General features: G+C 36.2%; 1 protein-coding gene across 1 annotated transcript in view; it reads right to left on the reverse strand.

Moving 5' to 3' along the window:
• Positions 1 to 18,168, reverse strand: part of LRRC4C (leucine rich repeat containing 4C) — a 531,845-nt gene extending 513,677 nt beyond the window's left edge. The window contains exon 1 of the mRNA XM_019615507.2: positions 18,105 to 18,168. The gene's annotated coding sequence lies outside the window, so the exon portion shown is untranslated. The remainder of the gene's footprint in view (positions 1 to 18,104) is intronic.
• Positions 18,169 to 25,185: the final 7,017 nt, after the last annotated feature.

A 25,185-nucleotide genomic window follows, 5' to 3' on the forward strand; every position in this document is an offset into this window, starting at 1 on the left:
GGTTTTCGTAAATTAATTTTTGCTTTTTTTTTTAGTCACATTTTTTGATGCATTACTAAGAATATCAGAATTATGTCATTGAGGAGAAAATTAAGAAAATAAAATGAGATGGCAACAGTTACTCAGATTTTTCAGTGACTGAAACATAGATAAGAGGGCAAGAAGATCTGGGTATTAAGATTGGCTGAGTTACTTATTTCCAGTGAGCTCTAGAAAATATAATCTAAAGAAGCTCTCTATTTCTTCAGCTTTATGAGATTAAGTTCATCAGGAACTGTAGTGCTCTTTGAGATCATTTAATTCATAAATTTAAAAAAGTGAAAAGTGTAATTAGAACTTCCAATGATTTTATAAGTGAAAATAAAACACTCTTTCTCTTCCCACGCATTTTTGGACTTTTTGGCTTTCTATGAATTTGAAATGCTCATTGTTGTGAATGTAGCCTTCCCAGCTACTCACAAGATTAGGTTCAATCTCACTGTACCTAAATGAGGATACCCCTCTTTTATGTGGTTCTCAGCTCCCTACCTTATACTTGGGGATATTTCACACCAGTAAACAGAGACTGTTTGAAATAAGGCCATTTATTCAATGATTCCACTTATTGCCAAGCAAAATCTGAGAAAAAAAAGATATCTAATATTTGCTACTATTGTAACAATATTCATGTAGCTTACTCGTAAACAGTAAATGTGTTTTTTCCATACTCTAGAATATCTGGCAAATATTTCTGGTTCCAAATAGAAAAGAGGATTTTAAAACACGACTAAGTATTATCTCTGTGGCTTCTGTAAATATGCTGGTTACTGTTAAAAGAAAAATTGCAGGTGCAGTTCAGAAGAAGTCTTGCTCAAAGCACTCCATCCTGCAAAATGTAGTTCACTGGGTAATTATGCAGGGAAAAAGAATTACTGGAAAGGCTTTACTTTACCTTTTATTCATATTGTCAATTACAGCCAAGTTCTCCACTTTTAAATCCTCAAGTTCTGCTTACAAAGTGCATTCATATGCTTGGGATAATGCCTCTGTGATCTGAAAGTCTGCCATCCCTGGTGTGTACAAGTGTGCACATTTATTTTGGCTTCTTGTTCAAAACATTTTGGCAAGATTGTGGATGTTAATATTGCATGAACAAATGTAGACTTGGATGCTGATGACTATTACAGAGCAAAACCAGGTGGAGTAGAAAAAAAAGCCTTTATGTATGCAGCGGGTGATAAATAATTTATTATAACCAAAATCATAGGAATAATTTGTTCAACATTAATTTCTTCTTTTCCTTCTCCCAATTCAAAAAAACAACATGCCAAAAAACAGTCAGTTAAGCTTTGCAATGTCATCAAGTCCACTCTGCACATTCCCACAAGTAAAGAATTATCATTATTACAATCACTTTTATAGCTGGAAAGACTCAACAGCCTCTTCTCTAACAGTGTTCCATTCCCTAACAGGGCTTCTATAACAAGTTATAGAATACCGCAAAATATAACAGTGAATATTAGTCAAATCTTGTAAGTTTTTACTAATTTGAACAATCCAATATTATTTATTTACAAAAATAAAAATAAAAAAATCACATTTTCAAGGGAATTTTACACTATATGTGTAGGTAACTTAAACATTATCTCCATGTTAAATACCTTAAACTAGGGCAAATTATGGTACCCCTGGTTCAAATGTCCAGTTTCTTAATAGCCAGATGAGTAGTTTTTTTTCTTTATTTACTGCTTCACTCAATATATTGCATATGCACACTACCTAAAAAACCTCAGCCTCTCCACAAATCACAATACCTGAAGCCTGATGGAGTTTATACACACAAATAATCAAACTAATTATACAAGTATTGTCTGTTCAGTAAGTGTTGCTATTCGAGAAGGTCAGCGTTGACTTTGAGAATCCCATTACCCATAGGGAACTACCAAGAAAATGAATGGGTGAAAATATCTCTTTGGGTTCTTCATTTATTGACTTCACCTAGAGTCAAGTGGCCATTCACAAACTGAATGAGGCAATTACCTGAGGTAAACACCTATCCAGAAATGATGAAACATCTCCTGGCCTTGGGCTGCAGATCAGATGAATCACTAGAGAGACAACTGTTTAATAAAAGTGTAGAAGAGTCGGGGAGAGGACACAGGCACTTCAACAAATAGATTTAGGAAAGTACTGTAGTAACTGTAGTCTGAATTCTAGAACTCTGACAGAATGGTGCATTTTCTCAACAACTCTGTCTCTCTCCAGATGAGCTATTAATTCGACTTTGTTTAAAAATCTGCTATGTGTAGATATCATTTAAACTCCTGTGAAGGCTTTGGTTCCCTTTGCTGAGCCTGCTGAACCTACCAAATTAAGGAGCTCAAGGTAGCTCATGTTTTCACAAAGGAGTGATGCTACGGTGTGGCTGAATTGTGGTAAATCATGATAATGTTGAAATGTTTCTGAACAGTAAAACAAACAAACAAACAAACAAACAAACAAAAAACTCACAGAGATGCAAGTCTGTGACAGTCTGCAAAACGTAGGAGGAAATATTTAGCTCAGATTTGCTACAGAACTTTGATCAGGATCTCGAATCTTATGGGTGAATGCCTTTGAAAGACCCACAATAAATTTAGAACAGCTTCACTTCATAGTGTTCTTTGTCTGGACATACTGACCTTTTACAGAGTCAAGCTGGACATTAATTTCACCATTATAGCATGGCTAGGTGAGTCCCAAGGGAAATCAGCAGCAGTCAAGAAAAAATGCATTATTATTTAGCTGCAGTTCTAGTACTGTGTTTCTTCTTGCCAATTTCTGAAATGGAAATCCAATTTGACTGTTTTTCCTGTTAAAGAAACTAGCATTTAACCTTTAAGTTAAATACTTTGTCTTCAAAACATTCTGGACTAATAAAAAAATGAATATGTCTGAACACCTAGAACTCAGTTTTAACACCAGATTGGCCCAGATCATCAAGTGGAATAGTACAGCAAGTCTTACTTTTCCTATGAAATTTTTTTTGCATTTTTCTCAGTATTTATACTCTAGCCATAGCCTAGATGCTGATTGGCAGATAACACATGCATTTTATAAATGAAGTGATCAGTCTTGGAGAGGTGAAAGCAAATCATGATTTTTAAGAAATAAAAATATGTTTAAGATGGAAGACATCTCTCTCATCACACCGAAAACTTGGAGTTCATGGAGCCTGAACTTGCTCTAGATCCAATCCTCCTCATAGAAGTCCAATCCACCCTTCTGATAGTAGGAAAAACAGGGCAGACTGATAATTTAAATGTAGATTTATATGATTTATAACTTACTTATTTTCAACTTATGGATATAAGGTTGGTAGCCACCAAAATGAAAATCCCAGTTTTTCTTCCATCTGCCTGTGGAATATCAGCACACATCTCTGTCTACAAATTTTAGTTGAATCTGAAATGCACAAATATGTGCACAGTACCAAATAAGAAAGAATAAGCAGAAAAATTACTTCTCATCTCTGTAGTCCTTGTCTTTCTTCCATTTTGATTTATTGCTAATGTGGGAACACAGATATTAAGATCCTGTGAAAGATGATCTGATCTTATTTTAGCAGCAGCCCTACTGGAATGGGCTGTTGGTGGATGAACTGACCTTTAGAGGCCCTTTCAGAACAGTATTTCACAGACTGTCTGATGTAATTCTATTTATTTCACTGACTTTCCTGGATTTTTCCATATCAAAATTGTGAGTAAGCTTGCATGGCTTGTATTTAATGAAATTAAATTGCTAAAATTGCAATAAGAAGGAAGATCATAAATAAGAAACTTAGGAATGGATTTTCCTGAGTTTTCCAGTTCTTGAAATAATTAATCTATTTCTTTCCCTTCTATTTAAGAGTGTTTCACCTAGGAAGTCTTGTACAAAAGAACTGTCAGCTATCTTTACCACATCACTAGCTACCAGCAGAAGAGTGCTTGCAAGTGGCCAGCTATAAGATGCAAAAAGGAAATAAGGGAAGCTGGTGAAGATGCAGAATCTCATGAGTGGACATCTTGCAAAACAGTTTAAGGCTTAGTTGTGACAAATATATTATTTTTAAAACAACACACATAGTCCAAACATTTCTTAAAATTTTTTAGAGAGCTGGATAAGTGTTTGCTTTGGAGTCCTAAAATATCAAAATTGGTACAGATGCCTGTTCAGTTTGCTCTATCATTGAACTCCTTGGTGATGGGTTCACTCAAAGATCCTAGCTGAGGATAATTTGTTAGAGGATAAATTGTCAGTTAAATTTTCTAAAATGACTAGGATCAGAATATTCTCTTTTTCTTGCTGAAAGAAATTTTTGAAGGTCAGAGATGGGTGTGTTATAACAGATCTGAATTCATAATGAGTTGCTGTTTTAGGTCTTCTCATGCCGTAGCAAGCTAAATTCAGAATGGCTTTATTATTCAAATGAAACAATGTCTTTTTTCTCCCCAGTGTATACTTCAGCTTTTGGAGCCAATGATGCACAGTTTCAAAATGAATAGGCCCAAGTATGAAGTTCAGCTGTCGTGATATGCTTGTCCTCAGAACTTTTACAAGTGTGTCCTGTACATAACATTACTTATGATCTATTAACTCATACCTGGAGAAACATAATCACTACAGTCAATTCTGAGTATGTAGGTCCATTCAGAGTATCAGAGGTGCTGCAGAATAGGGCTAAAGTAAAGGAAGAAAGCAGAATGAGATAAAAGGTGTTACTCATATTTGATTACTGCATATATTATCTTTCATTCCACTTTTGATACACTACTTCAGAATATGCTGACAGGGTTAAATGGAAATTAAGCATTATTAAAATTAATGGCAATATTTTATTTATTTTGATATATAATTACCTGTTTCTATCAGAGATTATTCCTTGGATTCACTGGATAGTACTTGGAAATATGCTATATGATATTACCTTCTTTATTCTTCTTTAAATAAGAAAATTAATTGTCAGAGTATTTGATTGTTTAAATGTTCTCAAAAACATCATATAAAAATTTCTTCTGAATAGCCATAAAGCACACTCAGCAACTATGCAACAATTTTTCTTCTTACACTGTAACTGATCCCCTTCTACTTAAACATTAAAACTGCAACTGAGTGTATGCATGTGAAGCAGCCTAAGCCAGATATTATCTCTATTATTTCATTAAAGGATCAAGGAGAGGGGAGAGAACTTGAGATTGAGCAATATTTTCAAAAGCAGTTAGTAAGCGTAAACATTTCAGATTTTGGAAATCTAGCATGAGACTTCCTGATGCTTGATTTTATAGTGATTTTGAGATCCTGTGGTTCCTAATATGCAAAATCTTTTACTTATTTTTCCACAGTCCCCTTTAAGCAATGTTATATGAACTAAAGGATTTGAAAAATCCCACTGTGGCATTTTCTGAGAGGAAGAGTTCTAAAAAATAATGATCATACATATGAATCTTTGGGTCAGGTCTTTCTCCACATTTGCAAAATGCCCTTTGCGAGGTATTCTTAAGAAGATTTAGATTGTTTTTGAATCACAGCCTGCAGACAGGATTTAGTGAGATAGAATCTCATATGCACTTACTCCTGAGGGTATTAAAGAAAATGAAGAATAAGGTGAAGGTTAACTTCACTGTTTTCTTAAGAACAACATTAGAAAGGATGCAGGGCTCTGAAGTGTTTGTCCTTTCAGTAGTCAGACTGCAACACCCCTGAATAAGCAGAACAAGGAATTTTTGGCTATTATGTAGCATCATGTGCCATGAAAAGGAAGTGCGGAATCAACTACAAGTATTGGAGCATGATGTATTACATGCTGGAGTTTCAAAGAATTTCTTGCATAGGCATTTATGCACTGATGAGGCTCTCACCACACTATTTTTCAGAAGACAGAAGTGGAAAGCAACTGAAGTATCTGTGAAAGAATTAATAATTTATACAAGAAATTACAATATATGTGTGTGGTTATAACTCCATTATTCTGTGTTTTGCTAAGATACAGTTCTTACTGCATTAAGAATAGATGTGACTGCCATTTTGCTAGTTTTGCTAGTTCAAATTCCCCAGCTTAGGAATTTCTGGGTTTTGTGTGTTTGTGGTTTTTCTGTTACTTTGTTTCAGTTTTTGCTTCTATTCACAATATTTCCTATTTCCATTCTACATTTTATCCAGGGGTTATACCAAATCCCATTGATTTCTGTGGAAAAACAAGGACTTTAGTCAGAAAGGGAGTTTTTCTGATTTAGTTAAGTCAGTTAAGAAGTTAATTTACTCAAGTCAGAGAGTTTCCAAAAAAGCATTTCATGACTTTTCCCTTCTTCTATTAGATGCACTTTCTGTGTGTGGTGCATTCTGATCAGTCATCAGAGAGTTTTTTCTTTCCCCAGTTGGTAGGAGTGCCCAGAAACCCCTGACATGACAAGCATGACTTGCCTGTGCCCAGAAGGCACAGTCTCCTAAGAGTCCTGAGTCCTGTTTCAGTCCTATAGTGTTTAGGTAATATGATTTTAACTTTCTTCACAAAAATAGCTCATTTTTGTTCTGCATAAAAAAATATGCAAACTGAGAAAAAATGGGAGGGACATAAATATCTTACTTATGACTATACAGCAAGGTCTGATACTGAAATTTTTATTTACACATATGTATTCATGCATACATACATTTACATAAACATACACATGAAAAATGTCTCAAAACAGCTCTAGATTTGTTAATGAATTTCAGGGGCTTACATCCTTTTCTCTAATCACCTGTTTGCTATGTATGTCTACAGCAAGAACAGCAGGAGTTTCACATGGAAGCACAGACTCATGTATGATCCGGAGCTATACATAAGTTGTACAAGTGGACATTCCAAACTGGAAGAATAATTCCATTGTTTGGTTTGCAGCTTTTAGGGTTTTGTTTTTGTTATTGTTGTGGGGTTTTTTGTTGTTTTTTTTTTTACCTTTCCAATTGTATTTTCTATCTGAAATAAAAAAAAAAAAACTGTCAGATTTTCAGGAAATCTGCCAACTTTAGTATGACGAAGCATGCAAGATTTTTGAAAGTTTATTGTCCAGTTTGCAACACGTTGAGTTTGTAGGTGCTTATCCAGCACCATAGCATCCATCAGCTTATATAACTGCTATGAATGTTTTGGATGCCTTAAAATTGGCAGAGCAGTCTTCTGTATAACCACGTCTTGCAGAAGAATTAATTATATTATTTGGTTTGTGGCAATTTTTTAATTGCAAATTAATTAGCTCCATCTGGTCTGCAATTTTCCACTTAGCAGGTAATAACTTTTAAAGAGGCTGTTGCTTCTCATGCAAATAAGACAGTACCAAGGACACAAATTCTTATCACTTGAAGATATCTGGTTAGATAGGATGATTCTTTGAGACTTAGGTTTTTTTCAAGTGAAAATTTCACTGTACTGAATTCCTAATGGCTTAATGTTCCTTAAGTACTTCTATCTCATTAATTGCTATTCTATGCGCTATTGACTGATGCAAGAAATTTTTAAAGCCGAAGATACTAGATGGGTATATTTTTACTTTAAAATTGAGTGACTGATAAACATGTCTTATATGTGTTTTTCCTGTTGATAAAGAATATTTTCTACTCTATGCAATGTCGAATTAGAGTTGAGGGGAAAAAAGCTGTATTTCCTGAGTGTAGGTATCTTAGTCTACAAATAATAAAGTTTCACAGCAATGTCTCATCAAGGACTTGGTAGAGTTCCTGAAGAGAAGGCAAACTTCTGCAGAAAGAAAGCACATAGAGTGCTCCAAATGTAATGCCTCCTATTTATTTTCATGGAAACTACAGCAGATACAGAGAATGCAATAATGCTTGATGAGAAAATTCTCACCTACAAATCACAATTTTTAAGGATAGTCAATACCATTAGCTATGCTTTTTTCACTAGTGATGAACAAGAGCCTGCATGCCATGCTTGTAAAAATCTGCACCAGCAGAGGCGAGCCACTGTCTCTGTAGCCGCTTCCATATGGGACAATGCACTCTTTTGACCAGAAATTTTATAATGCATTTGTTGTGGACTATGTGACTCTATAGATTTAGATGCAAATTTTTGCACAGGTATTTAAGTGCTTCCTCCAAACCAAATTAAAACTTACATTTATGGAGGCCTGTTTTCTACCGATCTGTCAAATATCCCTACTTTGTAATGTCATATCTATTTCTTAACTTGTTCCATTTTGTTTTCAAGCATACCTCAAATTAATTCATTCTAACAACTGTTCCTTTCCCAAAGCTGAGGTTTTATTTTGAGGTCTGCAGCCTCAAAATAAGCCTATTTACCCTTACAAGGGTAAATAGGCTTACTTGAAGGATTCTCACTTGCAGAGAAAAAAAAAATTCCAAAATGCCAATCCTGCCAATATAAAACTATCCATTTTTTTGAATATTAATGGCTGGCACTATCCTGGCAAAATGTATCATAAAATTCCAGTGTCCCTCCAGTGCCTTTGGCTTACAACACCAGAGAGATTTTTTTTACATCTGTGTTGATTGCTCACTAAGAATCTTGGGAAACCAGAGCAACAATTTAGGTGTCAAACAACCTCACTTCCTGTTTACAATGTACAAGTTTTACTTACAGATGTACTCTGCTGCTACCAAGATAATTCAGAATTTGCCTTATTTCTCTGCCAAATTCCTTTACAGGTGGCTCTTTTACCATAAACTTCTCAAATACCTTATTGATGTTTCAGAATTTTAATTCAGATATTTTAATTCACATATTTGAACCAGATCCATGACACAAAGCATCCTTCTATTACAAGAGAGTGCTCAAAAAGTCACTGACAGTTGTGACTGCTGTTACCACTCAGATCTTTACTTCAGTGTATTGGATTCAAATATCCACACCAGAAACCCTTTCATTTCAACTGACATCACTGGATTCCTCTAACATTGTTCATCAGTATGACCAAGGATTAATAATGCATTAAATTCCCTTCACACCTTAGGAAGTATTTTCTATTTCTGTGAGGGAATCCATGTTAGGCAAGGTCATGCTCCAACTTCTCATGCTATTTGCTTTGACCTTATTAATACTACAGAAGTAGTTACAGTTCACCACATCTAGACTGTAAACCAAGTCAGATGCTCAGTTTAGCAGCATTTCAAAGTAAGTCTGGACATTCTTCTGTGATATGCAACAGTACTCTTTCCATTAAAACCTTAAGCTTCCATGCAGTAAGGTTGCTGACCTAGAGCAAATTTGCAGCAGGCTGAATAGTGTCTGCATCTAATACTGCCACCTCCAGCATGAACACAGTTCTGTTTAGTTTTTTTTCTTTGATTTGTATTTATGTAAGCTGAATACTTACAAGATGATGCAAATTCTTACCAGTACTGACAGCAAGTGAAAATCACCCCTTTCCTATTCAGTGGAAGCCCTGCATCAAGAAAACCAAGTCTGTTGCCTGTCTCATATGTATTTAATCAACTCATGATTAAAATATGTCACAACTATTGTGTGAAATCCTGTTTTATAAGAAAAGACTATGTAAATTTCACTAAACAAACTATTTCCTTCATCAACGGTGTCCATGCACAGTTAAGCAGCTGATTTTAAGAAAGAGCACATTCAAAATCAGAATCCAAGCAGAATTCTCACAATTAAAGTATATAAAGCCATAAATTCAAAACAGTAAGAATGGACAAATCATAATGCAAAATAAAACAAAACAACAAAACCAATCAAACAAAAAAAGCCCTCACTTGAATCTGGCCAGGAAAAATTAAATTAGCTGAAGAGGGATTTGATCACAAACATTTCAGCAACGAACGTTCCTGTGCAGTCTATTACTTTGAATGAAGAATATTAATGGAGGTCAAAACTGAGTCTGCACATCTGTACATCATGCCAAGCACTTGTAAGAGTGCTTCAGCTTTACTAAAAGTGATACTCGGAACAATACATGCTCAGATGATTGTAAAATGCTCTCTCACCCACTCCCACTTCCCTAGTTGGTAGAAAGCAGATTAATTAAAGACCATTTCCTGACCACAATAAGTATCAGCCTGAGGTATAGTGAAACCAACATAAGAAAAGCTCACAGGAGACAGGTATCTGGATATAAGTTTGTAGACTTGATCAAAGCTGGAAAAAAAGAAAAAAAAAAAAAAAGAAAAGAAAAAAAGAAAAAAAGCCTACATTTGTTCTTTTTCAATTCAACTACTTGTAACCAGAACAGGCAGAAAAACTAGCATTTGCAAACAACAATGTGAAATAGGAAGGAGTGGCATTTTTGCAGAAGCAGGAAAAATGTTTAGTTCTTTTGGAAATATTCATAAATCAGCCTTTGTCGGTGAAAAACCAATAATCATGACTTCTATGGTAATGTAAATGTGTGTAGTATCTGAAATGAAAGGAAATTTGAATTTTGACTAATATTCAGAGAAAAAATCACTCTTTTTTTTTTCCAGGGTAAACTGTTTATGAAGACAATGTATCAGACTCAATTATTCTGATCTGGTTTAAAAATTATTACATATGACTGTTTTGCACATATTCTTTGATAGATCACATTATCTCATATTTATAAGCCTTGCTCTTCCTTCCTTTTTGTTGCATGATGTGTGAAAACAGGCTACTGCCTGCTCCTGGAAGCATAACCATCTCCTTGGGATTCACTCAGATTTAATCATCCTTCAGAACAAAAGAATATCTGGCCAGCTGCACTTGAAAATATAGGTTTGGGGTGCTGCTCTATTAACTGAAGGTATATAATTTGCTCTGAAACTTTATGTAGGTAAGACTGAATAAAAGCAAACCTTGCTAAAATATTTTCTAAACAGCAGTGTTATTTTCTCTCTGTAGAAGCAAGAGACCTGGATTCTTGCCTGACTGAAATAGGTCAGTAGGACTTTGGTCTTAGTTTCCCTTGAACTCTATTAGAGAATTTACCTGCAAACATCATTATGATGAGTAGGTGACAGTAAGTTGGAATAAAAGATGAAGAGGATCTAGCAAGACAGTGGAACTTCAACATCACAGAAATTTCACCTATAAGCACCCTTTTCCCTGGAGACTTTCACTTAAAAGGTATACTAAATTTGCTTCACTTCTGATGTAACTACTCTTCGTTGTCAGTAAAGGCAGTTTTACACTTCCCCTTTCCAGATATGCAGAACAGTTATTGACTCTCCAGTTCAGAACAGCTCATTTAAGAAACGAATAAAAGCACCATAGTTTCCAAGATGAAGATCTCCTTTGTTTAGTTATTTTTAATTTTGTTATTTGAGAGTAGGCAGGGAGAGCACATTTCAGGAACTAAGGAGAATTGTAGATTTCCTTGAAAGCCATTTTCATTCCTCCGAATATAGAATTGTGTGCAAGTATGCTGCAAATAAAAAGTTGCTCAGAAAATTCCCAGAACCCAAAGGTGATTTAAAGAAACCGACATTCAGTGAAGACGAAGAAAAACAGTCTTCCCCTTTGATCACTCTAGCCAGCTGCCCTAGGCGAGTCTCGAGCTGCCACAAAGCTGCCTGGAGACCTCAGCCAATACGGCAGATGTCACCCAGAGACAGAAGAAAGTCGGCAGATGAGGGGGAAGAAACTTTCAAGCTGGATTTTTGATGCTGACATTCTACAGAGGAACATCCGAGGGTATAAATTCATCTTTTTTGCCTACAGGAAAAGAAAGTGAAGGAAAGAGAAAGGGACAAAGTGTTTAGAGGGACAGCTGAGAGCCTCAGGAGAAAGACAATTTCTGGAAATAGCTCTTTAATGTTTGGCTTACGTCTAGGTCAGGAGAGCAACCATAAAATGTCACCTTGTCTGCAATCATCACAGAAGTTTTTAGTGAGTGAGTGGACACATTTACAATTGCCCTGCTTCCTTCCTCTGTAAGATTTACTTGTTTATCTCTCATTTTATTTTCTCTTTCCTGTATCCCTTTACTAAATTTCGGTGTTTCTGCATTTATTCTCCACCAACCACTTTCTACACAAATTAGTTCTTCACTTCCTGCTCCTTCCTTGTTGGAGTCACAGTGGTTTTGGTTGGGAAAAGAAAAAGCAGATAATTATGAAAAAGAGGATATTGCCAATGAAATACAAAACAAGAAATGCCTTTAATATATGTGTCTGGGAGAGAGACAGACTCATAAGAACCATCCTTGTCCCACCCTCATTCCATATTTCTTTCTTCAGATAAAGTTTTCACAGCATTATCCTGAAGCAAACACAAACTCAAATGTCATGGTTGAAAATGACATTTCAAAAAACTAACACTCGCTCTGGAACAACTTCTACACCTCCTAATATATTTGATTCAGTGATTAGGATGATCTATATCTACAGGCTGATATTAAATACTGCAAAGTGTAATTACAGATTCAGAACACCCCAATATCCTAAGGATTATGGTTGAGATAATAAAACATGTAATGTCTCCCCTCCCTTCTAAGAGCAACCAGAAGATCCAGGAACTGCTTTTGTTGGTAGGTAGAAGGTAGAAAGAACAAGGTAGGATAAGGACCCTTTACAGTAAGTAAAGTTTTTACTGAGGAAGTTTTACAACACAGGAAGTCCTAGAATTAGGAGGAATTAAGGCTTAATCTGTTTCTTACTTTGATCTCTTAATCAGAATATCTCTTTATTCTCTCTGTAGTCAATTGTGGAAGAGCACTAAAGGAAACAGAGTAATGTTGGACTTCCAAAAGTTAGCAGTTTTTAATTCAAGAAACTGTGCTGTGAAAAACATCTGCCATTAAATATTTACTGTCCAAAAAAGAAACTAAGATTCTCGTAAGCCTCACTTAGAAAAGCAGAAAAATATTAATATTCTTTGACAGTCCTAAGTGGCATCTTTTTTATTCAGTTATCAAAAGCCTTTTCCAGTCAGGAAGTTCCAGATTTTTTTAATTAAAGGTATACAAATGTATACCTTTACAAATGTATTCCACTTTACTGTTATGAGTTTTGGATTATTTCACTCTTGCACTTTATTTTAATAGAATAGCAGCAACAGCAGCAACATCTCTTTCAGAAGCAGACTCTTGCTGGCACTTCATCTCATCACAGTGAGCAGTCTATTAGGCTGGCTCATTGTGAAGTGCTGGTACTGCATGAGTTTATGTTACTTGCTAATTTCCCCACTTGGGACTCTGAAATTGAACAAGAACTCAGTTTTTCCTCTCCGATCTCCAAAGGCACTGTGTGGATGATGCAGTGTTTAAAAAGACCCCAATGGTGTTAATTGCTAATCCCAAGAGATTTTCTTATTGAACTTGACAGAAAGGATTTAATACTGATGCTTCATAATTAAAGACAGCACAGGAGAAATCACCTTTTTTTTTCCAACTGCTGTCTGACTCTGTTCAATCCCCCAAATTGTCTCTTTGGTTTAATGTCTTTAGATCTGTATTTTCATGCTAGCATAAAACAGTGTGTTGCTTTGGTTACATTTTTTTAAAAGAAATATGACCTACAAAACTGGTCCAATTTCCTTTCACAGAGGATGACTAGAGTAGCCTGATGTGACTGGCAATTCATAGTACATACTATGTACTATTGCTAAACAGCAAGAGCAAAAGTAACTGTGTTCCTGGAGTTCCTGTTTAATGGAGTCTGCAAGAAGAGATGTACAGAGAGCAGAAAAAAGAAGAAGCAGAAAGAGGAATTCTTCACTTCTGTAATATATATTATGAGTTCTTTAAAATAAGAATGCAGTTTTAAGTGTGATGACAGTCATCTTGTCTTAACTCTTCTCCTCTGACTCTGACCCTAAATTCCTCTTACTGCTCTCAGCTTTTTGCTCTTCTCAAGCTTTTCATTTCATGGTGCTTTATCAGTCAGCTGTAACCACTGAATATAAAATACATGCAAGCTTCAGCAGAAAACATGAATTTCTGATGTGGAAGCAGGGTTTGCCTTAGGCAATGTGCCCAAAAAGACTAGCCTGTTTGAGCACTGATTGGGGGGGTCATGATTTCTTTCCACAGACCTGGCCTAGATTGAGGCCCATGTGGAGTTCCCAAGATATTACCTTTTACCCATAGCAAAGGCATACCAAAGCTTCAAGTATTAATGACTGGGAGGAAAGCAAGATAAAGTTAGAAATGCAGTCATAACAGTTCCGTCCTGGGGTCATTGCATCTTGTTAAAACAGGTTTTCAGGGATTCACTGTGTCAATTTGAATTGAGAAGTGCACTCTTTCTCTTCTTTATTACGCTATCCATCCCACAGGCATTGATGTGTAGTCACATCTTGTAACAGATACTTGCACCAAGATTTTCCTATTGTGAACATGGCTTTATTTTCCCCTGAAGATCCACAGTAGCTGTACCAGGTTGTGTCATTTGTACCATAATTTACCAGAACGATCCTCAAGGAGGAAAACTGATTTCCATATAAGGCAAAGCTATCCTAGACGTGAGCATGGGGCAAGCAACATGTAACTGATGATTGTACGCTCCAGTCTTGGTCTCTGTGACTAAGCTGTGTCACCTACCTTGTCTTAAGCCACTCTTGTGCTTGTTTTTCACACTACTTTTAATTACACTCATATCAAGAGGAGGTACGCAGGAAAAGAAAGAATTTGGCTGTGGTTCCCTTTAAGGAAATTTATCATAATCTCTTGTCTCTGAGAAACTGTGAAGAAACAGTCTCTGAGCTATAACCTGCATTAGAGAAGGTTACCCCTTAAATGAATTATGTCAATATTCCACAGCTTTTGTGAAGTCCTTTTGTGTGAAATAGATGGAATGCCAATGCAGATACCAACTTTCAGATGTTCTTTCATCCAAGATGTTCTTTACAGCCACTTCTCTTTTCACAGTTTTTCATTCTACTTAACTGTCTTCTACTGTCATTTCTCACTTCTCTGTTAAAACCATGTGTTCTTAGCAAATTCAGGCGTGGCTCAGCACTATGTCTTCTTTTCTCCCACTCTCAGAAATCTCGCCCTGTGTGGTGATATTCCAGTGCCAACTGAAAAATCAGCTGAGCATTTTGGAGGACTGAGGTATATGTGAAAGATTCTTCTAATAATACACTACACCAAGCCAGCTGCATTCCATCACAGTTGATGTATGAGCTCATACAAGAAAACTAACAGTTTAAACATTTTTTCCTGAATCTGCAGGTTTTCAGTGTTTCTCCTAAAAAGTAATCTTAAAAAAGAGATGGAGAATTTTTCTCTATATTACACATCCTCCCTTCAGCTGCCAAAACTACTTCCCAGGCCATCTAATAACTATTTGCTTTCTTGCTGAAAGAAATGTGATAATACATTAATCTTTCCCACTTATAAACAATCTTTCATCTTGATAGCAATCCAAAGTACGTAAAAGAGTAATATAGGGACTTCATTATACACTTATGGAAGCCTGACACTTCAGAAAATTAAACATGCACTTCTCTCTCTTGTCCTCAGAGAGGCTCTCCCTGTATCAGACAATGAAAAGAAGAGGAGGGAGGGTGAAACATACGACTTATTCCACTAACGTAATGTGGTCCCTTAATATTGCAGGCTGAAAACAGTGGCTGTTTAATTTATTGCAACCACTCAAAACTAACTGTTTAAGATAGGAGGTGACTAAGACTAGCATACATGGCCAAATGCAAGGTTTGTGTAAAAGGATTATAAATACCCAACAGTTTGTCCAGACAAAGGTCTAAAACTGTTACTTGTGTATAAAATTACTTACTCTGTTTGAAGGTTTGTACAGCAGGAATGTTCACATTGCTTCTAATTGACAATCCTATGTCAACATAAAACATAAATGCTAACTCACATTTGCTGATGCTTGAGGCTCTGATTTCAGCACAATATTGATTAATGGCTAAGGCAATTGGAAATATACACTGAAAAGCATATACATTACACAGATATTACCAGCATGACACTTTGATGTTTCAGGGATGTCATGTATTCAAACAAAACTAAGAAGCTGTTTAACTTACAAAAAAAGGGAAGTATTTCATCAGTCATATATGCCGCAGGTAAACATCATAATTTTTAATGTCTAGTATAGTACTAGGTGGCACAGCTTATTTTGAACTATTTTATTTAATTTTAAAAGAAATGCCATACAAAAAAGTCTTAAAGAGTTATTCTCTTGGGAACTTCATACAACTCTGATAGTCTATTTGATCATTTGGTGTTATTTTCGATACGGGATGTAGAGCATGAGTAAACAAATCATACAGACGTCCAAAGTATCAACTGAAGTACAACTGCAAAAATGAAACTGTCTCCATCACTTACATAATTTCCCACTTAGTTTCTTATCTTCTCTCTTTGTTAATGGTTAGCATTGTCTGAAAAAATATATGCTAACTCCAGATAAATGAAAGAATCCTAAGGTTCTATACTAAATTTACCAAGTTTTCACAAGCTATTTACTTGATTTTTGCAGGGTCTGTTTCATTTATTAATCACGTGTTCACACACGTATACTATATATACTTAATACCTTCTTTTGAAAGTTCTTGTTGATATTACGAAACACATAGATGCAAGACGCTTTCGTGATATAGTTGATTTAGTGTGAGGTTGGATACTAAAAATAGGAAGGATACACAAAAATCACAGAGATAAATCATCTTAAGTTTGGAACTAGAATCATTCTTTTCTCATATGAATGGGATTCACAATTGTGATTAGACTCAACAGAATGAAAATTTTCATAATTAACAACAGCAAGCCTTCATATCAGACTCAGGACATTAAAATATTATTTTCATCTGCTTGTCCTTCTGATCTAGAGACTGCTGCGAGCGAGCTCAGGAAAAAATGGAACTCATGCTCCTGTGCTATACAGTGTACCTTGTTCTCCTCTCTAAATATTCTATAATTAAGGTCATATTGGTTGTTCTCTAAGGCAGGATCCTGCTCTAGTCCAGCATGGCAGCCTATATCTTCTGAAGGATCTGACATTAGTGTAGAGATTGAAATAGCAGGGACTTTGAGTTTATTTGACAAAACATACACTACTAGTATGAAGAGCATGTGAGCAAAATAAAAGAAATTGCTTTTGTATAAAGGACAGTATAACATTCAGTTTGGTATATTCCCTGTTAGAAAAAGACAACCTGAAATTACGTGTTGAAAAGACTAGTAAATAATCTTATTGGGTATTCTACTAACACAATATTTTTCTCTGTAACATTTCCTCATTGGAATAAACTTATGAGATATTTTGCCTTTCACAAAAATACATTTTGAAACTTTTTTCTGCTTTTATTGTTGTTCTTTTTTAAAGATCGAAGAGATGAAGTTTCTGCTGCTTTCCTTCAGAGTCTAGAATAATTCACTTTTGGGAAAATTCTGCCACTATTCAGCTTAGATTGTTCTTTTCTCACCCTATTGTCTACACTTAGACATTCAGATGATTATAACTTATATTCTTTGATGTTGTTTATACTTCTGAAATTGTTACACATTGCTGTCTTACAACATAATATCATTTAGTTGGAAATTTACATACACCTCCTTTCTTGTTTGATATCAAGATTTAATAATAATTCCTCTCTCTATGTGAATGGGGAATGACTGTGTTTCAAAGACTAATTTAAAAGTAAAAATGTCATTTCTCTATTCATTTTGAAGATGTTAGAGTCATATCTAGCTAACAGGTGACACACTGAAATAAACATAACTACAGAAAAACATAGGATGAAGAATCAGAAGGGAATGTCAGGAGCAAAACAGGAAAAATGTCACAGAATTTTTTTCACATATTAGTTAACCAGAAACATACAATGTTTAGCTTAGCATTGATGATTTAAGCCTGGGGCTATAAAAATAAAATATTTGTCAAACTCAGTGAATCAGGTCATTCTCATCACTACAGCATCAGCATCATTTTTGTATCCTTTTTCTTGCAATCTATATCCCCCAAATATTTATAGACTTGAAAGAAACAGTGTGAGAGTTGAATTATAAATAACAGCAGTTGAACTATGAATTTAAAGGTAAGCCATGGAGAATAAAATGGCCAGACCCTCTGCAGTTATTAACTGACAGCCTTCGACTGATGTCACTGATAACTTATCCTTTTCCCTTTTCAGTTTTGATTATGAAAACTGAAAGTTGCTGGAAAATTGTTGAAAAACAAGAATGAAAGATAGACAGATCACGTACCTTAGTAATGAGCAAGGCAGAATCGAAAAACTTCTTGCGTGATGGATAGCAAAGTCATATGAAAGATCCTAGATGAAATCAAGAATATCTGAAAAGATAAACAGAAAGAAATATCGTATTAATATTTTCTTCTTCTTTTTACAAGCTTCTTATCAATGAATATACAATTAGATTATTCAACTCAACCAAAAAGAAAATTGAAATATCAAATTATCATCAGTTTTTTCACAGCTGTTGAGTGCACATCTCCTCAATAACTTTATATTTATACATCATATGCAAACACACTCAAACCTGATAGTTTGGCTTGGCTTGTCTACCAGGTATGAGAAGCACAGAATGCTTTATGTTGTGATGAAACTGTCTTTGTTGATCTCATCAGAAAATGAGCTCCTGGTTTTGAGGCTTGTTGGTGTAGCTTGGCTCACATCCACAGTGCAGGTAGATATTCTATATCCACAAAGCATTACACTACACCCAAGAGGCTCAGGACCTACCAGACCCCATCAGGCATCCTGCTAGCCCTGAGGCAGAACAATTTCCAGCTGTGCGTTTGCATGTGTTTCCATTGTCAAGTGCCAGAATTAAAGAGGAAGGTTAGCTACAGGCATCAGGGTGGTATTTTAAAATCACATTGAAGGTCTATGTTGAGTGCAAGAATTTGGGGATGACACTAGAAAACACTCCTACATAAAGGTTGATAAAATCAATACACTCTGTGTTTGTGAAGCGGATGCTGGACAAAACAGCCCTCTAAGTTATGCATATTCTTTTCATCTAGGAACCCAGCTGGCTCCTTCCAGAAGGAATCACAGAATGATTTGGGTTGGAAGAAACATACACAACCTCTCTGGGCAACCTGTTCCAGTGTCTCACCAATCTCATACTAAAGAATTTCTTCCTAATATCTAATCTAAATCTACCCTCTTCCAGTTTAAAATCATTCCCCTTGTCTTGTCACTACTTGCCCTTATAAAAAGTCCCTCCCCAGCTTTCCTGTAGGCCCCTTTCAGGTACTGGAAGGCTGCTACAAGGTCCCTCTGAAGCCTTATCTTCTCTAGGCTGAAGAGCCTCAACTGTCTCAGCGTGTTCTCCTGGGGATGTGCTCCAGCCCTCTGATCAACTTTGTGGTCCTACTCTGGACCTGAAGGAACCAGGGTCCTTCCAGCAGTTTGGTATTTATGCAGAAGAGTTGCTCTGAGTACTAGGCCTTTGGACTGAGAAAGGAGAAGAAATGCATCCACAGTGCAAACATTCTTTCTACTTTACAGTGGAACATCTGAGTTTAACAACAACAATTCTGAAGCAAGCTGAAGATCAACAACTCATTACTTATACCAATCTTGCAGCCTGTAGCTTCATGGATCAGAAGAAAACTGACACATGTTGCACAATTTACTAAAATAAACCTGACCCATTTTCAATTTCTCTACAACTCAGGACAATTTTATTATTTAGTATTTTTCTTAATCAATTTTCAATTTTTGTGATATTTTCAAAAAAATGCAATAGTCATGCAAAAATATCTTTAAAACAATTGTCTTAACATCACTATGGTCAGTATGTCACACAACGGTGACATATGCATGTTCCTCAGGATGCAGAGCTTTCCTACAAACCAGATGTCAGAATGAATTTGTCATGAAGAAGAATCGTTTACATTCAGTGGAGCAAAAAGACAACAGTTTGCGGTTACAAAACAAAAACCTTCCACTAATGAACTGGAATCTGAAACACCTCTCAAGTCAGAAAACAGTTCCTGGGGGAAATAAATTTCAGCTGAAAAGTCAGTGCGTATGGCCAGTTAGCTAGGCTGAAGTCTGAGACAGTTCAGCTGGACAGCCTGAGGATACTTTGCTATCTTTTCCACTACCTTGAGGCTTCTCTAAACAAGCAACTCATTTCAGTTTTTAAGTCTGACAGCACATAGTTCCTTTGACTAAAAATAAAATGCACATGGTGATTTTTATTCTATCTTGCTAAAGAGTTTGGGAGTTCATAGACATAAGTGTTCTCCCACAAGTGTTCACCAAATTAAAACTGAATCCTGAAGTTATATTTTCACAATGCCACGTGCTTTTTCGTTAGTATCAGGAAAGGTAGTTTGTACAAACCATCTCAAAAGTATTGTAGTTTACTGTGGAACTCTGAAAACTCTGTTGAGAGTAAAATAAAAAACAGACTTAATTTATATACCATGTAACTATCCAAAAAATATAGGATATATTACGCATAACATTCTTGAGTATTTTTTCTCAAAGTAAGCATTCTTCTTTCTTTAATCTTGTATTCTTATTATATGAAAAAATTCATTAGGAGGAGGATTCCAAATCTTATCCACATTTGGTGGGATGATGATTATAGTTAGAAAAGGTCAATAGCAATTGCAGCAGGTAATATTTCTGAAGTGAGAAGTTCATAGGGGGCAATCCTGGAGCAAAGTCTGGCTCTGCAAAAGCTCTTCATGCTAAACAAGGCCATACAGTGTCTTATTTTAAATTTCAACTACAAATAAATCTTCAGCATTTCAGTAAAGAATCTTCTGACTAAAATAACTATACCAGGTATTAGAAGATTTTGATTTTCTTTCTTTTATTAATACTACATTAACCTCCAACGTCTGTTCTCTCTGTGCACAGTCAGCAGCTCCACTAATCTCTTCCTTCTCTCTCTCCTCTTCTAGCAGAATAGTCATTTTTAATACAGTTGCTTTCCTCTCTCTAACTCTTTTCTTTACTCTAACACCATTCTTGTCTATTAGTGCATGCCATGCCACTAGGAATCAGCAGTGCTGCCTAGGCATTGATTTTGCTTTGTTTCAGCACTTTCTGACCCTGGAGCTGTGCACTCACCGGTCCATTAGAAACTTTTTATGCAAACTGATGTCACTAGCATCATGTGTGAAAAGCAATCTCGAGGTGCAGCCTAAAGCCATGGATACTTGACCAAATTTATCATTAAGTGTTAGCAGAAGCCAAAGATTTAGAGAAGTACTTAGAAAGTACTTTGTCTCATAACTTGCACTTTTTTTTCCTGATGGTTCCTAGACTGCTGAAAAGGCTATGTAAAAGTATTACTTCATCTGCCACATAACTGTTTTCTTTGAAGCTGAAGGCAACAGTTAACAGTTCACAGCACCACGGTGCACACTATAGGAGGAACGGAATTATATAATGCAATACGTACACTGGCAAATCACACAGAGGTACAGCATTCTGCAAGAGAAAAAATAGGCATTGCTGGGCTATTCTGACTATCATTCTGTTCCTAGCTCTAGATCTGTACACCATGTTCATTGCTTTAATTGACTATATAGATGACTGTATTACTACTATAGTTTCTCTATTTGTATTCACGATACTAAACAGCATCCATGGAAGACCCACGCTTTAAGACTGCAACTTCCTTAGTTCAGAGGCAGCTGATTCCTAAGTGTTAGAAACACAAGTAGTTTGTGCTTCTGAAGAACTTCCTACTTTCTCATAAAATCTAACATGAAGTGCTTCCTGGGGGAGAGCACTTCATATATTATCATGGTGGGGAACATGGAGATGAAAAGGCTTCCCTGCAACTCCATTTATTCCTTTACCTTTTTTCTCAATGTCTAGTTACTGTTTTTGTTTGGTTGTCTGCTAGGTCTAAATTGTTAGGTGTGCAACTGTTGGGCTTAGATACATCCATCCAATTCCCTGTACACTACAGATGATTCAGAGAGGAGATAGGAATGTTGGATTTTCTGAAGGGTAATAAAAAATAATTAATCTGCCAGATGAAAATAACTTTTTGTTGTCAGTGTGTCTCAGAACTGATACACACTGAATCCTGAGTGGAAAACATATCGACACAGTGCTGTGATTTCTAAAAGACTTCAGTTAACCAAGGTAGCCCTCAATCCAAATTTGAGATCAAAACTTCACTATTCTGTGAGATCCATATGCAAACCATAATGATATTCTTACAAAGTTTGCACTGTTTATAAGAAGTTGAAAAAAGTACGTGTGATCTTGTAGGCAAAGGACAGTGCTCTGTGTCTGTACAAATGGATTTTATTTCTGTTTCAACTGCAAGCTTTCTGGATGAACTGAGGTAAATAATTTTTGTGCTCATGTCTCTTAATGGTTAAAATAAGGGGCTATAGCCCTGTCATAGATGTCTTGTGGGAATCTGTTAATACTCATGCTGTATTCAATTGCTTTATGAGGCAGCATTGACTGCTACTGGATTCAGCCTCACTGCAGATGCACACTCTTAACAAGGCTCGGGTCAGCCTGTGAGCAGTCAGTTTGCTGAACAGCAGTGAGAGACTCTCACTGTGATGCTGGAGGGCATCACTTCAGGCAGGGCCCCTGCGTGGAGACACATGCCTTAGCTGCTGTGTGAAACCAGCATGCTGATCAGGCACAGGGTAGACCTTAGAATAGCCTTGATTGCTGCATGCATATCTCACCTGATGCTAGGTGCTTAACGTAAACCAAGGGCCAGCTCTAAATAGACCTTTTGGTTTGAATATAACCTTAGCATTAAATCAGTACGTTCACAAAATGCATTAACTGGGGCATTTCTCTTTCAAACACACAATAGGAAGGTGAACAGCAGCAGTACATATGAAGAATGGCGATGATTGATGAGTCAGAGAGCATTTAGCGGCTGATGTCCAAGTATAACCACTGACAGGGATGAAGGATGAATAAGATTTCTAATGTCTTTAGTACCTGATACAGTATTTCTGTTTTTTTAAATAGTTGTCTCTGAACTTCTTCCTTATAAAGATATGGAAATATTCCCATGGGGAGGATTTGATGTTATTCAAAGTAGATTTAATGGGAGTCTCCTCTTTTGTCAAACAGGGACTCACTGCTCTGACTTACTGAGATCCTTACCAGATCTGCACTGCACATAGCATGTAGTTTTGTTGATTTCTAAAAACCGTTCTCCATGCTCCTTGCACTGAAGGAGTCAATTCTAAAAAGTTTGCAGCCATTCAATGCACATGGGAAAACAGTGAGACTATGAAGATTTTCTAAATGAATTTTGCAGTAGTTTATAAATCAATGAAAAATGATTCCAACCACTGCTACATAATTGGGGCACTGTAAAAAATTGATACTCTTAATTTACTTGCTGTGGTTTAAGCAAGCAGGTAAGGCAGGACAGCACCACACAGTTGTTTACTCATTTCTCCCAAGTGAGGGGGACGGGAACCAAAACAACCAAAATGTTGATGTGCTATTAATACTCTCTCAGCTGAAACCAACTGAATCACCACCTGTTTTGGAAGCACTTCTATATGAAGTGCTTTATATGAAGAACTGATTATTCGTAACTTCTGGTTACTGAAATCAAATAAAACTCACCATGAACAAACTGAATTACTTCTCTTTTTCTTCTCCTCACCAATCTCCTCACAAGTATAACTAGCAGCTCTGTGGCAGGGTGTTTTTGCTTTATTAAACTTGCAACCAATGCTCTGTAGAACTTTAAGGGTCATCAGACTACAGGCAGCTTGCTGTTCCATATGTCCCCTAACCACAAACAAAGCTCAGGCTGGAAAAGAGTTCATTCTTTAGTCCTAAACATAGATGACTTGCATGATGGGAGTCCAAGAGGATGCAACCACCTTCCTACATGTGTCTAAAGGCTGCCTGCCCACCTGAGCACACAGCTGCTCTTGCCCGTCACTCCCCCCAGCTGACATGACTACAGTCATGGGCAACATCTCAAGCATGCTGCATACTTAGCTGGGCTGAGGAATGCAAAATAATAACACCCAGAGTCTCCTTTTGGACAGTGTGAGAGCATACAATAAACTAAGCTTCACAGACTCATCAAAAAACCTTCAGCAACGGTCTTAGCATTGTACTGAACGACCATGTTTTTTTAGAATTTACTAAGGTTTGGTACTGCCTTTCAGGAAGGGCTGTGCAAATAATTATTTTTCAGTCACACTTAAAAAGAAAAAAGAAAAAGAGGGAGAGAGAGAAATATTACCAGAGCCAAATGTAGCAAGTCTTCTTTTATTCACTTAGCTTCTACAACTCCAGTCAATTTAATATAAGAATATTTCATCTCTACTATTGGCAAGATTCCCAAATTCCAAACTCTTCCTGTTTTGTGCTCCCATTCTCCATTAGCATTATTTGGTAATCAGATCAAAAAACATTGGCAAGTCATTTTAACATTGCAAATAACTTGAAGATGCTGGTCCCAGCAAGTTTACCATTAGCCAAAACAGAATAAAGAAGACAAAATAAATCTCCACATTACTCAGCTCTTTTTAGCGTAGCATCTGTGAAACATCTCTATTGTACAATGCAGAAGAAGAAAGAAGCTTCAGAAAAGTTTAGAAGTTTTAGGCACAAACCAATATGTCTATGCTCTCTGCCCTTACCAAAATGCTGATTGTATGCCTCAGATATTCATTCCTTTTCCTCAGAACAAAGCAAATTCTGAAGACACTGATAGATCTGAATCATCAGAGAAATGTTTGTATGGTAGGAAAAGAAGGAGGAAATATACTTAAAACAGCTTTTGAAGGTTTTTTCTATCTCATCAGGAGTTTCTCAGTAGCATTTTAAGGTCATTAAAAAAGTCAGAAAAAAAAAGCAGTATGCTGCTTTTAATAAGGTTTCCCTCAGCAACCAGCTTGTTTTCAAGGAACTAAGTAAAGCAAAAATGAATGATGGAAATTGGGTCTGGCAGTTTAACATCATGGCTTCCTCAGCTTGTCCACAGTAAAGTAATGGAAAAGGCACTAATAAGAAGTCCGTGCTTTCCTTTCCAAGTTCTTGGAAGTGACTTTGATTTTCCAGCCATAACAGCCACTGATTTCTGTCCACCACTTACATGGAATATTCATATTCTGACATAAGGCGATGATGTTTGGGGAATTACACTGAACAATCAACATTGCAACTGCTTTGGGTCTGAGTGTGCAATCAGGATTAGTAGGAACGATGAGCTAGGATCTAGCACCATGATTGAACATCAAGGGACCAATTCCATTTTTGCCTTAAATTATTCAATTAAAATCACTTTAACCAATCAGTGTAAAATATCACAAGCACTTTCCCTATAAAAACTA

Source organism: Meleagris gallopavo, chromosome 5 (genome assembly GCF_000146605.3).
Source record: "Meleagris gallopavo isolate NT-WF06-2002-E0010 breed Aviagen turkey brand Nicholas breeding stock chromosome 5, Turkey_5.1, whole genome shotgun sequence".
NCBI classification, from domain to species: Eukaryota; Metazoa; Chordata; class Aves; order Galliformes; family Phasianidae; genus Meleagris; species Meleagris gallopavo.